General features: G+C 40.4%; 1 protein-coding gene across 1 annotated transcript in view; it reads left to right on the top strand.

Moving 5' to 3' along the window:
* Nucleotides 1-13,683, top strand: part of LOC148348797 (partitioning defective 3 homolog) — a 387,206-nt gene that overhangs the window by 651 nt on the left and 372,872 nt on the right. The gene's annotated exons all lie outside the window — the stretch shown is intronic.

Below are 13,683 nucleotides of genomic sequence, written 5' to 3'. Positions count from 1 at the left end.
ACTGGAATTAAATACATGGCGTTGATTACAATCTGAATAGATAGGAACACGTTTTTTTTTTTTTTAAATAAAATAAAATATTTTAAAGTATTTGATTTGAATTGTAAACACATTATGTGCATTGACGTGCAGTCAATGGAGACCAATCAGTATGGAATTATGCTCTTAATCATATGAAATGGTTATTGTGTAGATTATTTTTTTCCAGATTGGGCAGCGCAGTGGTTAGTGCATGTGCGGCACAGTTCTGAGGTCATGGGATCAAACCTTCCTGTGTGGAGTTTGCGTGTTGTACCCGGGCTTGCGTGGGTTTCCTCCGGCCACTCCGGTTTCATCCCACATTCCTAAAACATGCATGTCAAGTTAATTGTACGGTCCAAATTGTCCCTAGGTGTGAATGAGCAAGATACTTGTCTGTCCCTGTGTGCCCTGCGACTGGCTGACAACCAGTTCAGGGTGTCCCCTGCCCACTGCCCTGGGATGGGCTCCAGCACCCCGTGACCCTACTGAGGATAAGCGGTGCAGATAATGGATGGATGGATGGATTTTCCCAAATTGCTGAATTTTTACTTCAAATTTTCATACCTGTCAACATCAGCCAATTGCATACTTTTCAACCTCAGCCAATTAATAGATCCGGCAGCAGTGTTTTCAGCCAATCATAATGCGAGGCAGACGAAAGCCCTGTCTATTTTTATAACACACAAGGCATGGCATGGAACCGAAACAAAGTTATTTGTTTTACATTAAGTGTCAGAACAGAACCATGAGAGGACTGTTCCTGAGAGACCAATCCATTTTCCAACCGTTCTAGTAAGATATTATGGTCCACAGTGTCAAAGGCAGCACTAAGGTCCAGCAGCAGCAAGAGTAATGAAGTGCCAGAGTCCATTGCCAGTAGAAGATCATTGGTTACCTTAATCAGGGCTGTCTCAGTAGAGTGGTTAGTCCTGAATCCTGATTGCATAGATACAAAAAGATTCTTCTGGCATGGTGTAATAATAGTCTGTGGTTTGCAATAATCGGTGGTCTGTGCAGCCCTTTGGGACTCTTTGTGATTAAGGGCTATAAAAATAAACATGACTTGACTATATACCGGTGTTTCATTTCTTAATCAATGTGTCCATCATCATTTGAACCGGCCATTATTGGCTAAAGTTTTTTAAAGGTAAAGCAGACTGGGTGATTTTTAACATTTGCAGGCTCTCAGGGGCTAAAGCGGGTTGTAGAATCGTAAAACAAAGCCTGTAATTAAAAAGTTAGGTTCGTCTACAGCTGTTAAAGGGTTAGTATAGTTTGACCGACCTGACTGTTTGGTTGACGTTCGATTTAGCGAAGCACTATCTAATGGATCCATAACGTTTGGTAACCCTAGCCTCTACTGTAGTGCCTTATAGTCCAATACGCCTTATGTATGATGATACTTTTTAGGAGGGTGCGCCTTAGGATCCGGTGCGTCTTACAGTGTAGTGACAAGTACGACTCATACTATATCAGAATATACAGAAAAAGTGGATTTTGTTTTCCCCCCATAGTTAAAACAAACCCTCTGTGTCAGGATGAAAGCAGAAACCTCCAAAAACAATGTCCAAAAATGGTCACTTTGTTAAACAAACTATTCTAAAGAATGCTGAAAAATCATGACATCTACGTAGTTTGAAAAACAAATATATTTTGGTGCCATTATAGGCAAAGTAGTTGGTTTTGATTTTAAATATATATATACCGGAGCCATATCCCCCAAGTGGGAGGTGGCTAGAGTCAAGAACACATTCCTGACACTTTTTATGGGAGATTGATACAGAGGAGGGGATTCCCAGCCCCCCTCGCTCAACCCAACTGATGTGTTGGGAGTCATTAGGTGACCAAACCTCCCAATTCCAACCCCTAATGCCGAGTGCCAAGCAGGGAGGCAATGAGTACCAAAATCTTAGGTATGACTCGGCCGAGGCTTGAACCAGCGACCTCCCAGTCTCGGAGCAGGCGCCCCAAGGCTACCGAGCTTATATATATATATTTATATATAAAATGTTCTTTGATTTTGAATTGGAAGCTAACTGCCAGGAGAAACAGTGATGAACTATCACTGATTGACAGTCATTCTTAAAAATAATTTATTGTGACACACTCCAGTGATCACATACACACACTCCTAATAGTTTTCCGGCGCAGCATAATAAAAGCAAATAGCTCATTGATCTGAGCTCTGGTACTGTAAGCCGAGATGCGTTGGCTCTGAAAAACACAGCCCTTCACAACAGGTCCGCTAAGCCTCTGGAAGACATAATCACTCATATGGGAGAGTCACTTGAGATTTGAGAAGCATTAAACTGTAATCCGTCTTCTGAAGTTGTAGTTAATAAAATGTATGTGTCATGATTGCTGATGCGGGGCGCCTGTGCCCGCTCCTTTGGCGCCGGCTCCCTTGGACTCTGGTTGGCTCCTGTCACTATTTGGGTCCCCTTCTTTCTGTCACCTGTTGTCGGTCTGTCTGCGAACCTCAGTTTACGCTAGGCAAGCTTTTCGACCCTGACTCACTTCTGTTTAGGCTCCCGTCTGTTTCTCGGTTTCGACCCATTTTCTGATCTCGACCACGTTTTTTTGCTCTCCTGTCCCAGCTACTGACCTGTTTTTTACGCTCCCGACACCGCCATCGCTCGCCACGGAAGTACCACTTCCGCGTTCAGAGCAACCTGCTCTCTGCGACCAGCGATCACTTGATCGTGTGTGCAATCCTTTCCCTTCTTCCCATTACAACAGAGAGAAATGTACGCAAGTGGGTCCTGTCTCTGTTCTGGTCTTGACAGTATGTGGTTGGATGCAAAGCAAGGTTGTTTTTTCTTTAGCCTCCATTTGTGACGCACAATCGGACCAGCAATGCTCGTTTTTGATTGAGTGTCAAGACTCTGGTGCAACCAAGTTTTTTGTTTTAGTTGAGTGTTGGTATCAATCAACGGGGTACTCGAATGCCATTTGCAGCACAACAAATCTGCTCTACACTATGCGCAATCATGAAGGGTGAAGGTGGAATTGCTTTGCTCATCTCTTCAAGGCTTGTGTTTTTCAGCTCTCCAACGATCAAGTAGTAATTGAGAGCTTAAGCCGGAACAAAGAAGGCGCTGCCATGAAACGATGTTGAATGTAAAAGAGCTGATTGTGTTTCATCCTCTAAGGGTGGAACAATATATCTGATCCTATGTTCAGCCTGTTATATCAAATCTACAGGGTTCCCACCAGAAATCTAGGTAGGCCTGGTAGAAAAAGGAAATTAGTATAAGGACTTGCAGATTGGACATTACTATTTGATAGCCTGAGGAGGGAACAATTGTGTGGCCTGCCAGGTTTATAAAAAGCTGGGTGGAAAACCCTGATCATGATTTTTTTGAGCTAAAGTGAAAACTGTAAATGGCAGGACCACTGAAGAAATAAGTAGGTGTTGATGACACTTGGAACTGGGTAGTCTGTTCCGCTTAATCTAAACACTTGGATGAGTAGGATTTTAGTGTTTTACATATTTTTAAATGTTATGCACTGTCAAGATCCATCCATCCATTATCTGCACCGCTTATACTCAGTAAGGTCACGGGGAAGCTGGAGCCCTTCCCAGCTATTTTCAGGCAGTGGGCAGGGTACACCCTGAACTGGTTGCCAGCCAGTCGCAGGGCACACAGAGACAGACAATTTGCTCGCTCATTCACACCTAGGGACAATTTGGACCGGCCAATTATTCTGACATGCATGTTTTTGGAATGTGGGAGGAAACCGGAATGCCCGGAAGAAACCCACGCAAGCACGGGGAGAACATGCAAACTCCACACAGGAGGTCCGATCTCATGCCGTGCTGCCCACTGACAAGATCAATAGGGAGAAATCTATACATATTTTGAAGACCTGGTACTTACCCTGCGCAGACAGTCAAATTTTTGTTAGTTTGAAAGCAAATGTATTTTAAAAATAAATACTTAAACACATTAAAAAAGTCTGGAATTGTCATTAATATTCTTTTTGGGGAAGCTGTTTTTTGGCCTGAAATAAAACTATGATGTCGCATTTCTTCTACCTTGATCAGAATTGATTGCAATTGCGAACATCTCGAACAATTTCTTTGTTATCTTTTTAGCACAAGATCTTGAACCAATTGATTGCACTGAATCAACAAAAACTTCATTATTGCACTTTTTTTCTGTTTTTACAACACAATCTGGCTGACTAAAGCAGGAACTCTTAAATATCTATTTCAAAAAAGAGGAAATTGCCTTTACCTGTACTTTGACCATCTGCATTTCAGTTTCCAATGAAAATAGGCAACAGGAACATTTTATGAGTTGGCTATAGTTAATATCATGCTGCTATTTCTGATCTTATTTGTTGTATACTTGAATATCGGCCACATTTCTTATCGGAACTGTTGCTGTACTCATGTCCTAGTGTGTCAACGTTTTCCGTTGCTCAGCAGAACTGTGGAGACTAGCCCATTGATCGAGGTGTGTGAACTTGGGTATCGTTTCACGCACAAGCAGAAAAGTATCTCACCAGTTTGTGATGAAAAGCATTATTTTAAAATACTTACAAGTGGAGCTTATGACTCTAATGCAGTATGAATGGTGGTAATTGAAACATGTTCATTTTTTTATTAATTTGTGCCGTTTTTGAGAATAAATAACTTGATAGAAAGCAAAGGTGTGTTGGCTAACCTGTCATCATCCTTCAGCTTGTTTTTCCTTTGTGCAAATTCTCTTTTGGCATTGTCACTCTTTTTCCAACCCAAACAGAGTTGTCTCCGTTCAGCTAATGCACCTAACCACACCATGCTTTAAGGAACAATTTTGAACACACAACCTTACCCTTGCAAAATGAGGGCAGCCGATTTGAGATGTTGAAATGTTGCATACAGTATTTTGTCTTTAAAACTGCACATACACATTGGAATCGTTTTTTTCCCCATTTCTAGTTGCAAGATACTGATTGTTAAATGGTCACATGATCAGCCACTGTCATGTGTAGCGATATCTTGACGTACCATGAAGTAAGGCCAGGTGCCGATATCTGGTATCGTCCAGGTAGTGATATTGCTCAACTTTTGGAATTCTCAATGCATTCATTCCCTTGAAATAAAAAGGTAAGATGTTGATAACAGATTCCAGATATTGACATATAGACAATCCTAAGGTATAGGTTTGCCACCTTCAACCGAAGAAAACTGTGTTTTTTTTTCGTTGTATCTGAAGTAATAATGGTATCAGACTTTATTGTTACTACCATTGAATTCAGAGTATTAGAGGCACCTGATCATAAGTACATTTTTAAAGGTAAAAACATTTTGTACATGCATAAGCCGCACCTGACTAAAAGCCGCATGTGCCCACATTGAAATAAGAGATATTTAAAAAGAAAGACGGTACACAGAAAGTTTTAATAATATATGGTACCTTAACCCCTTAACGTATTTTTGGTGAACAAATCCATGTCTGAATGTCAATTGTCACTAAGTCATGCCACCTATCATTGGGAAGCTAAAACTCTTGGGATTAAATATTTCAAAATATACTCACCAGAGAAACCTCACTATCAGTCTGAACCAAGATATCTAAAAACGACAACCGGGATAACGCACCATTATCTTCCCTGACCCATCTTCAATTATTTGAATGTCCGCGAAAATGGCTTGGTTACATGAAGGAGAATCTATAGAACCCAACCGTGTAAAATATTGACCCCAAAACACACTGTAATTGTGTCTTTCTCAACACGTATATTCCAAGTGTCTCACTCGTACCTTCACTGCTCGGGCGCCCCTGACGGTTATTAGAAAAAAAATCATAAATTAGCCGCATCATTGCATAAGCCGCAGGGGTTGAAAACAGTCACGGCTTACAGTCCGAATTTTACGGTACTTACTAGTAGGGTTACTTTTGATATTCTTACAATTTGTCATTTAGTTTGATAATAAAAAAAAAAAACACTTTTAAAACATCGGTTTTAAAAAAAACCACACCATATTGTGATATTTGTTCTGACATCAGCTTATTCTTTTTAAATTTAAATGTATTTTTACTTAAAAAAGTAAAAAGTGTTCGGTTATGGAGAATGGTACTGTCCAGAAGCTGTATCTGTAGAATATATAAACTAAAAAGCAAGTCAACAATGTATTGTATATTTAAATAACATACTAATAGTACAGTTGCGGGGGTGCTGGAGCCCAACCCAGCTATCTTCGGGCAGGGGACACCTGAACTGGTTGCCAGCCAGTCGCAGGGAACGAGAGACAACTCACTCGCTCATTTACACCTAGGGACAATTTGGACTGGCCAATCAACCTTACATGCATGTTTTTGGAATGTGGGTGGAAACTGGAGTGCCCGGAGGAAACCCACTCAAGCACGGGGAGAACATGCAAACTCCACACAGGAGGTTTGATCTCATGGCCTCATAACTGTGCGCTAACCACTGCGCCGCCGTGCTGCCACTAATCCATTTAGTGTTCAATTAATCAGTTGTTTCACATATACTCCACAAAAATCTTTTATTTCTTAATGTGCCGATCAGAGACCAGATTTCTGCATTTTATAACCAGGCTGATTTGATTACTGTCAGCGGGTTCCCCCATTCAGTCGAGTGACTCTGAGATCAATGACACCACGGAAAGTTCTTTATCTTTATCAAACAACGTCTCTCCTCAGGGTTCATGGCAAGGGCTTTTCGGGGCCTCCTCTGTGCAGAATGCCACTCGTGTGTACACAAAACTGCTGCGTAGGTGGCGGCGAGCTCGCCGGCATGCAAAGACTCGCAGGAGTCAACTGCCGCTGGAAACATTAGGGACTCTCCGTTCGGGGTTGCGCCCGAATCTCGCATGTAAAGCTGCAAGGATTTCTGGCGATTCTCGCCAAGTGCTGCAGCCAGCGAGCCACGCGTAATAGTGCCAAATACCGACGCCGTGCCAAGTCCTTGCATGACTGCTGTTCTCTGGCCACAGTCTAGCAGAATTGCTCGGGGGGATGATTCTTTTACCTTTGATGCTGTGAGTCAAGATGTTTCTTGAGCGAATTGGTTATTTTTATCATGCAAATAAAATGAACGATATATTTATCAGAGCGATTGCTCTCATTCAATCTTGTCCTTATTCCTATGAACATAAATATGCCTATGAAAGGTTTTTTGTATCCTCAGTGTACAATGTTGATAAAAGAAGTTTAAAACTAGAATAAATTCATTGCAATACAAAAATACTAAATATGTGCATGTACAAAAAGGAAACGACTGTTCATATATTCTGTGTAGTATATGTACGGCTGAGTGTAGCAAGTGAGTTGTGCTATGGGTGACAATACTTACTGTCCTGCAGAAGGCACGTGACGTCACGTTGCCTTCCCTGGCAGAATGAGAGCCATGACGGACGGCAGGAGGCTTTAAGTAAGATAAAAGCAGATAGGCGTGGTGGGAAAAAAATTATAATGCTCTCTAAACTCAGTTGGTCATTGTTACAACATATTTGATAGAAAACGTTTTCTACTTTCAACTTTTCAATAATACCTCCGTCATGATTACTGATGTGACTCAGCTTTGCCCAGTCCTTTGTCGCCAACTCCCTTGGATTCTGATTGGCTCCTGATCAGTATTTGTACCCAGTCCCGTCTGTCCCCTCAGTTAACACTAGGAAAGCCTTTTCGACCCTGACTCTCACCTGTCTCGTTTTTTAGCTCCCGTCTATCCCCCGTTTTTGATCCTGACCATGTCTACTCCCCCATCCCGGCTTTCGACCTCTTTTTGTTCCCGACCACGTCTTCTCTCCTTTTCTGGCTTACGACTCGCTTGCGACCCCGACCACATTTTTGCTCTTCTGTCCCGGCTACTGACCCTTTTTTCCGTCCCCGACAACACCATCGCTCGCCATGGAAGATCCACTTCGGAGCACAATCAGAATATCTGAGTGACCTGCATCCAGTAATCACCGGATCGTGGGCGCAACCCTTTCTTTTCTTCCAATAAAAGTTGTGATAAACGCAACGCAAGTGGGTCCTGTTTCTGTTCTGGTCTTGACAACCTCAAACGCCGCACCTTTTAAGATTAGCTAAATTTTCTGCAAACCAGGTGAGCTTTTCTTGCAGTGTATAGTGTGCAAAACATAAAAAAAATGTATATACATACTGACAAAGTATTCAATCTCAACTATCGGTATCAACGTTTATTTGGGAAAGCACAATTTTATCATTTATCTGTATAGGTACCCAAAAAACCATGATTGCCCTTAATAATCCCCAATTTTATTTTTGAGATTGACAGATTTAGACAGGAGTCGTAAAACAGGAGTCTGAACGTCCAACAAGTGTGTCATTTCCTGTCTCGGCAAACAATTTACAAACTCACTGGATCAGATAATTCTGTTAATCATCAACCAGTCCTGGGAGGAACATTACAATAGAACAGAGGAATGCACTTGAGAATGTGGAAATGGATGTGTGCATGGATTGTCATTTTTAGATGGGTGCATTTTACTACGCACTGCCTGCATCAAATGGTAAACTACTAATTGAATACAAAATCGTTAACCATTAACGTTATTCTTTATAATAAAATACTTTATTGGCAGTATACCGTTTTATCTCCCCTTAAGTAATGATTGCCCTTTCATTACTGTTGTTTTTGCCTGAGTATATTATAATTGAGATTAGGTTTTACGGGCCAGGTGCCAGAAGACTGTACAATAAACCCTTTCATTTAATGGCAATCTAAGCAGAGTGTTTTGCAAGCAGTGCGCGAATCATCAAATCGGAGGAATTTATTTTCTGCGACATTTTGACAGTGTGTTGATTAAAATGTAATTTCGGCTCATAGTTTGTCTCAGAGCCACTAAGGTGTACTTTTCTTTTTTTAGACTTACAGTCTATAATTAACCTGTCACTATTGATTTAACTCGCAGAAGCATACAAATGTAATTTTCAACACTTTTGAAGGGTGTAGCGATTCTTCTTGGATGAAGACGTGCACATGAATCTAAAAAGGTAAAGTCAAGAAGCCAAAGTTAATGGCTCAAAAGTGAAATCCTCAATTTAGTAATTGGCAAAAACCCAATCACTTGAGCGACTGATTAAACGTGATCACAACTCATTTTACAAAAAGCAGGTTGTGCTTAATCCTGCTTTAAAAAACAACTTAGCTTTACTTTAATTGTTCACTATTTACCCACTACCCAGTGTCTAAAATAACGTCCGCCTGGAGCGTGCATCTTTTACATCGGGCGTACAACTAACAAAACGTCTCCGCCCGGGTGCCCGACAACTTTTTCAATTTTTTTTTTTTCAAAATCAAATGTTTGCTTTATTCCGTTTTCGAAATCTTCTTTCGGTTTGGAAATTTCGGAATTTCGGTTCGTTTCAGAATTTGCATACTCGGAAGCCAATCAGAAGCCTGCATCGAATGACTTTGTGCTTCCGGACTCTCCCGAGCGTTATAAGGTCGTGCATCTGCATATCATTTTCCAAAGTAGACGCACAGAGAACACAAGAACAATGGAGAAGTGGTGAGGAATCAAGCCAAAACCTCAGCCCCAGAAGAAAGATTCAAAAGAAGCTAGCAAAATTGTTGACGCTACAAAACGTAAACGTACATTAAAAGCACTGGGAATAGAAGTTCACGTGGCTTGTAGAAGACGATGCAACGCAAACATTTTATGAATGAAGATGAGAAAATACAGGTACATACCGATGGCAGATGGAAAACAGCGATGTCATATACATGCAATGAATGTTATAAGTAGATTTATAATGAACTTCATTTTAATGTGTTGTTCTGTTATATATTATGATTATAAATCCTTAATACTTTGCAACAATGTTTTAGTTTTTTTTTGCGATAAGTCGTCTTATTGTGTTTCAAGACGGGTAAAAATTGGGCAGGCAACTTTATGGCTGGACAGGCAACTATTCAGAGTTGTCTGCCCTGGTGTCCAGTAACTTTTTGTCATAAGTTTCAGACACTGCCACTACACAACCAAAAAATACTGGAAAAAGTGTCATTGCCTTATTGATGAGTTTGAGAGGACCTGAGATGATTCACTGATTTGTACTGCACACCCATATATTTGTTATTCAGATTTTATTTTGTAACAAACACTACATACCATTTCAATTCTTATGTTATTTTTTATTTCCCACATACTGCATCTGTGAGGTAATGTTTCCTTTCGAAAGCTGGTTGTAATCAAAGTGAGCAAGTTGAAGCAGAGGCCAGTTATGCGTTTTTGTTTTAACACGACACAACAAGTCTTCTTGGTCGCCATCCAACGCTTTGCCAGCAGCCCCTTTCTGCGGCTGTGATTGCAGTTGCAACAGTCCCGAGCATCGGTTGTTTGTCAAACTGTGAAAGGGCAGTTTTAAATGGTAGACCACTTCTTCAGGTATTTACAGTATACAGGTACACTGGTACCTCTTCTTACAAGTTTAATTCATTCTGAGAGTAGCTTCGTAATCTGAACATTTAAGTAGAGACTCATTTACAATGTAAATGCACTAATCCGTTCCGAGCCTTGCAAAAGTACAGTATCAATTTAGAAAAAACAAATGGTAAAAGAGCATCAGAACACAAAACACATACATGTTAAAACTAAATTACTGCACAAAAAAACCCATAAAACTAGAGGCACTTAATGTAAACAATTGAAGAAATAAAGGAAATAATAAAAATATTAATTCACCCTTTTATTGAAAAACTGATCCTATGACGTCTGCTTTTGACAATCCGTCGCTAATTCACGAGGCAGACGTAGCAGTAGCCAGACTTGTCAACACTCTTTCCTGGGTGTTTCCTTTCCACATATTCCGAAACTTCATCAAACTTTGCTAAAGTTTCTGTAATTTGGGCTGATTGAATGATGGTTCTGTCCCCGCTAGTTCGCTGGAAACCCACTTCCTCCTCGTCTGTGATCTGTGACGGTGACACGAAAAGCATGCTAGGAGCACAGAAACTACAGCCAGTTTGTTTATGTTCAGAAAACTCTGGGAGCGGCTAATAGAAGCGCGTACTGTACTGTATTTTTGACTTTGTAACCAGAGGCATTATTTCCTGTTCAGGCACTTCGTATACTGAAACTTTGGTATGCAGAGACATTCATAAGTAGTGGTACAACTGCATATGGTTCAGAAATTGGAGAAACGAGGTTAAAGACGAGAACAGGAGAATTATGTTATTCAAAACAAAATAAGCATGTGTGTGTCTGTGATATTATTTTCTTAAATAAGGTGCAACGGACTATAAGGCACACATAATTTAAACTACAGTAAGGTCTAGGATTGCACTAAAATTAACTAGATTTATATTTGTGCATTGATTAATCTGTCAAAATATATATTGCTGATCACAATTGGAAAAATTTGATGCACCGGTAATCAAACCCGGATCAATTTTTACATTAGCTCAACAGATTGTTCACAATTTTCCCAATAGTACATCAAAAGATTACCTTTTTTGAACATTTTGAGATACTAGAGATACACACGAATAGGCATTCGGTTTTGTATAATCACACTGTTTTTAGTCACGGAACCATGTTGTTATTATTTGGCCAGGCTGTGAGACTATTGTCAGACATTGATATTCAACCTAGCACTAAAAACATTTTGATAAACTGTGCTGAAATCGTCCTGGGTATGGATCTCCTTCCGGTAGCTTGTGCAACTAGAGCAAATTGTTGACCAGTACAGACATTTTTTGCACAAAATATTAAACCATAAGCATATATAGATCTATTTTTATATATCTCAAACTAGGTTATCTGCAGGGCATTTCATTTAATTATTCATTGAGTCCCAGTAATCTGTATTAACATGAATTCAAAGTGTGTTCATTTAAAGTTACTTTTTCAGTCGGTTATCGATTGTTGCCCGGTTGCAGTTTTGCTCAACTCGGCCTCAAGGATTTAGATTTAAGATCTGGTGGTGCCACTGAAATGTCCTTCCAATCCCTTTTCCCATCCGTTAGCTTTTCTGTTCATCATACTTTATACAAGTTGACTTGGATTTACCCAAATCTTAACCAAGTAAGCATTTGCCAAACATCTGCCTGCCATCACATCCCCTCAAACATCCGCACACTAAGCTGTAAAATGGAAAAGACTTGCTCAGGGTTATTGGAGGAAAATACCTTCCTGCTACTCGCATGGTTTGGTTGGCAGCATTGCCGGGGGAAAATTCAGTTGTTTGGGATGATGAACTCTTCAGGATAACTGCTGAGTTATCGTTCAGAATTGGCGCAATGATGAAGTCTTATTCTGTTATTGTGACGTTGGTGAATTTGATAATTCTGTGAGGCTTCCAAGTCCTTCATTCAATAATAGTTATGTCCTTGCCATACTTTGTGGTTTATGGAATGTGACAATAGGTGAATAACATCGTTTTACAACTCAAGTTCACTAGTTTAAGATTTTTGGAGAAGTTGCCATGCAATCCAGCAAACTAAACAAAAAACTTCAGCTTGGAGGGCTGCGGTGTGTAAAAGTAGAAAATGATGCGCTTCCAATTGTTGTTTACAAAGACTTTGAAACTAGGTCAGTCAGTCCAGACTGAAGAAGTGTAGCAGCAGATCGATCTTGGTACTCTCTGTGGATGCAAAATAAATATTTGACCTGTGAGTTCATTGGCCACCTTTGAATTAAAAACGCAAATAACCTGATTCCTCGACAGCTTAAACAGGACAGATGTTTTTTTCAATAACTATTTCAATATAGCCATTTTTTTCATATAGTTGTCGAAAATGATGAGATTGAGAAGAAATGATTCGTTCTCTCCTTGATTAACAATCTTAAATCATGTTGGAGAATTGAACATTGAAATTTTGTAATTTGAAGAATGTAAAGTTGATTTATTTATGCCTTGCCTAACTTAAAAAAATATTATTATCAATCTTATCATAACCTAAAATATACTTTCAATATGACATAAACAAAAAGTTGAATGCTATTTAGGGCTGACTGACAATGTATGAGAAAATGTGCTAAAATGATATTCATTATTTTTCAAAGTGTAAGAGAAAAGCTGACATTGAAGTATCCAATTTCGAAAATTGTGACTTTTATAGAGACCCTTAACAATTATTTTTGTCATGATTACTGATGTGCTGGCTCTTTTGGCGCCAACTGCCATGGGTTCTAATTGGCTCCCTGTCAGTATTTGAACCCAGTCCTGTCTGTCCCCTGTTGTCACTCTGTCTGCGAACTTCAGTGAATACTAGGCAAACCTTTTTCCGACCCCGACTCCCACCTGTCCCATTTTTGCTCCCGTCCGTCTCTGGCTACGACCTGTTTTGCTCCTGACCACGTCTGTTCTCCCTTCCCGGCTTACGACCTCTTTTTGTCCCCTGACTACGTCTACTCCCCCGTTCTGGCTTACGACTCGCTTCGACCCCGACCACGCCGTGCTCCTCCAGTCCCGGCTACGACCCGTTTTTTCCATCCCTGACACCGGCGTCGCCCGCTACGGGAGACCCACATCCGTGTTTGGAGCACAATACGAGTACGAGAGCGACTTGCTTCCCGCGTCCAGCGAACCCCGGAATGTGGGTGCAGCCCTTTCTCTTTCCTCCAATAAAACTTGAGAGAAACGTAACGCAATTGGGTCCTGTTTTCATTCTGGTACTGACAATTTTGTTAGTGCTGATTCGATTCTTTGGTCAGTATTATGTTAAAGATAAACA

Source organism: Urocampus carinirostris, chromosome 18 (genome assembly GCF_059441175.1).
Source record: "Urocampus carinirostris isolate Australia breed hairy pipefish chromosome 18, RoL_Ucar_1.0, whole genome shotgun sequence".
NCBI classification, from domain to species: domain Eukaryota; kingdom Metazoa; phylum Chordata; class Actinopteri; order Syngnathiformes; family Syngnathidae; genus Urocampus; species Urocampus carinirostris.
This window is presented reverse-complemented; position numbering and strand designations above follow the sequence as displayed.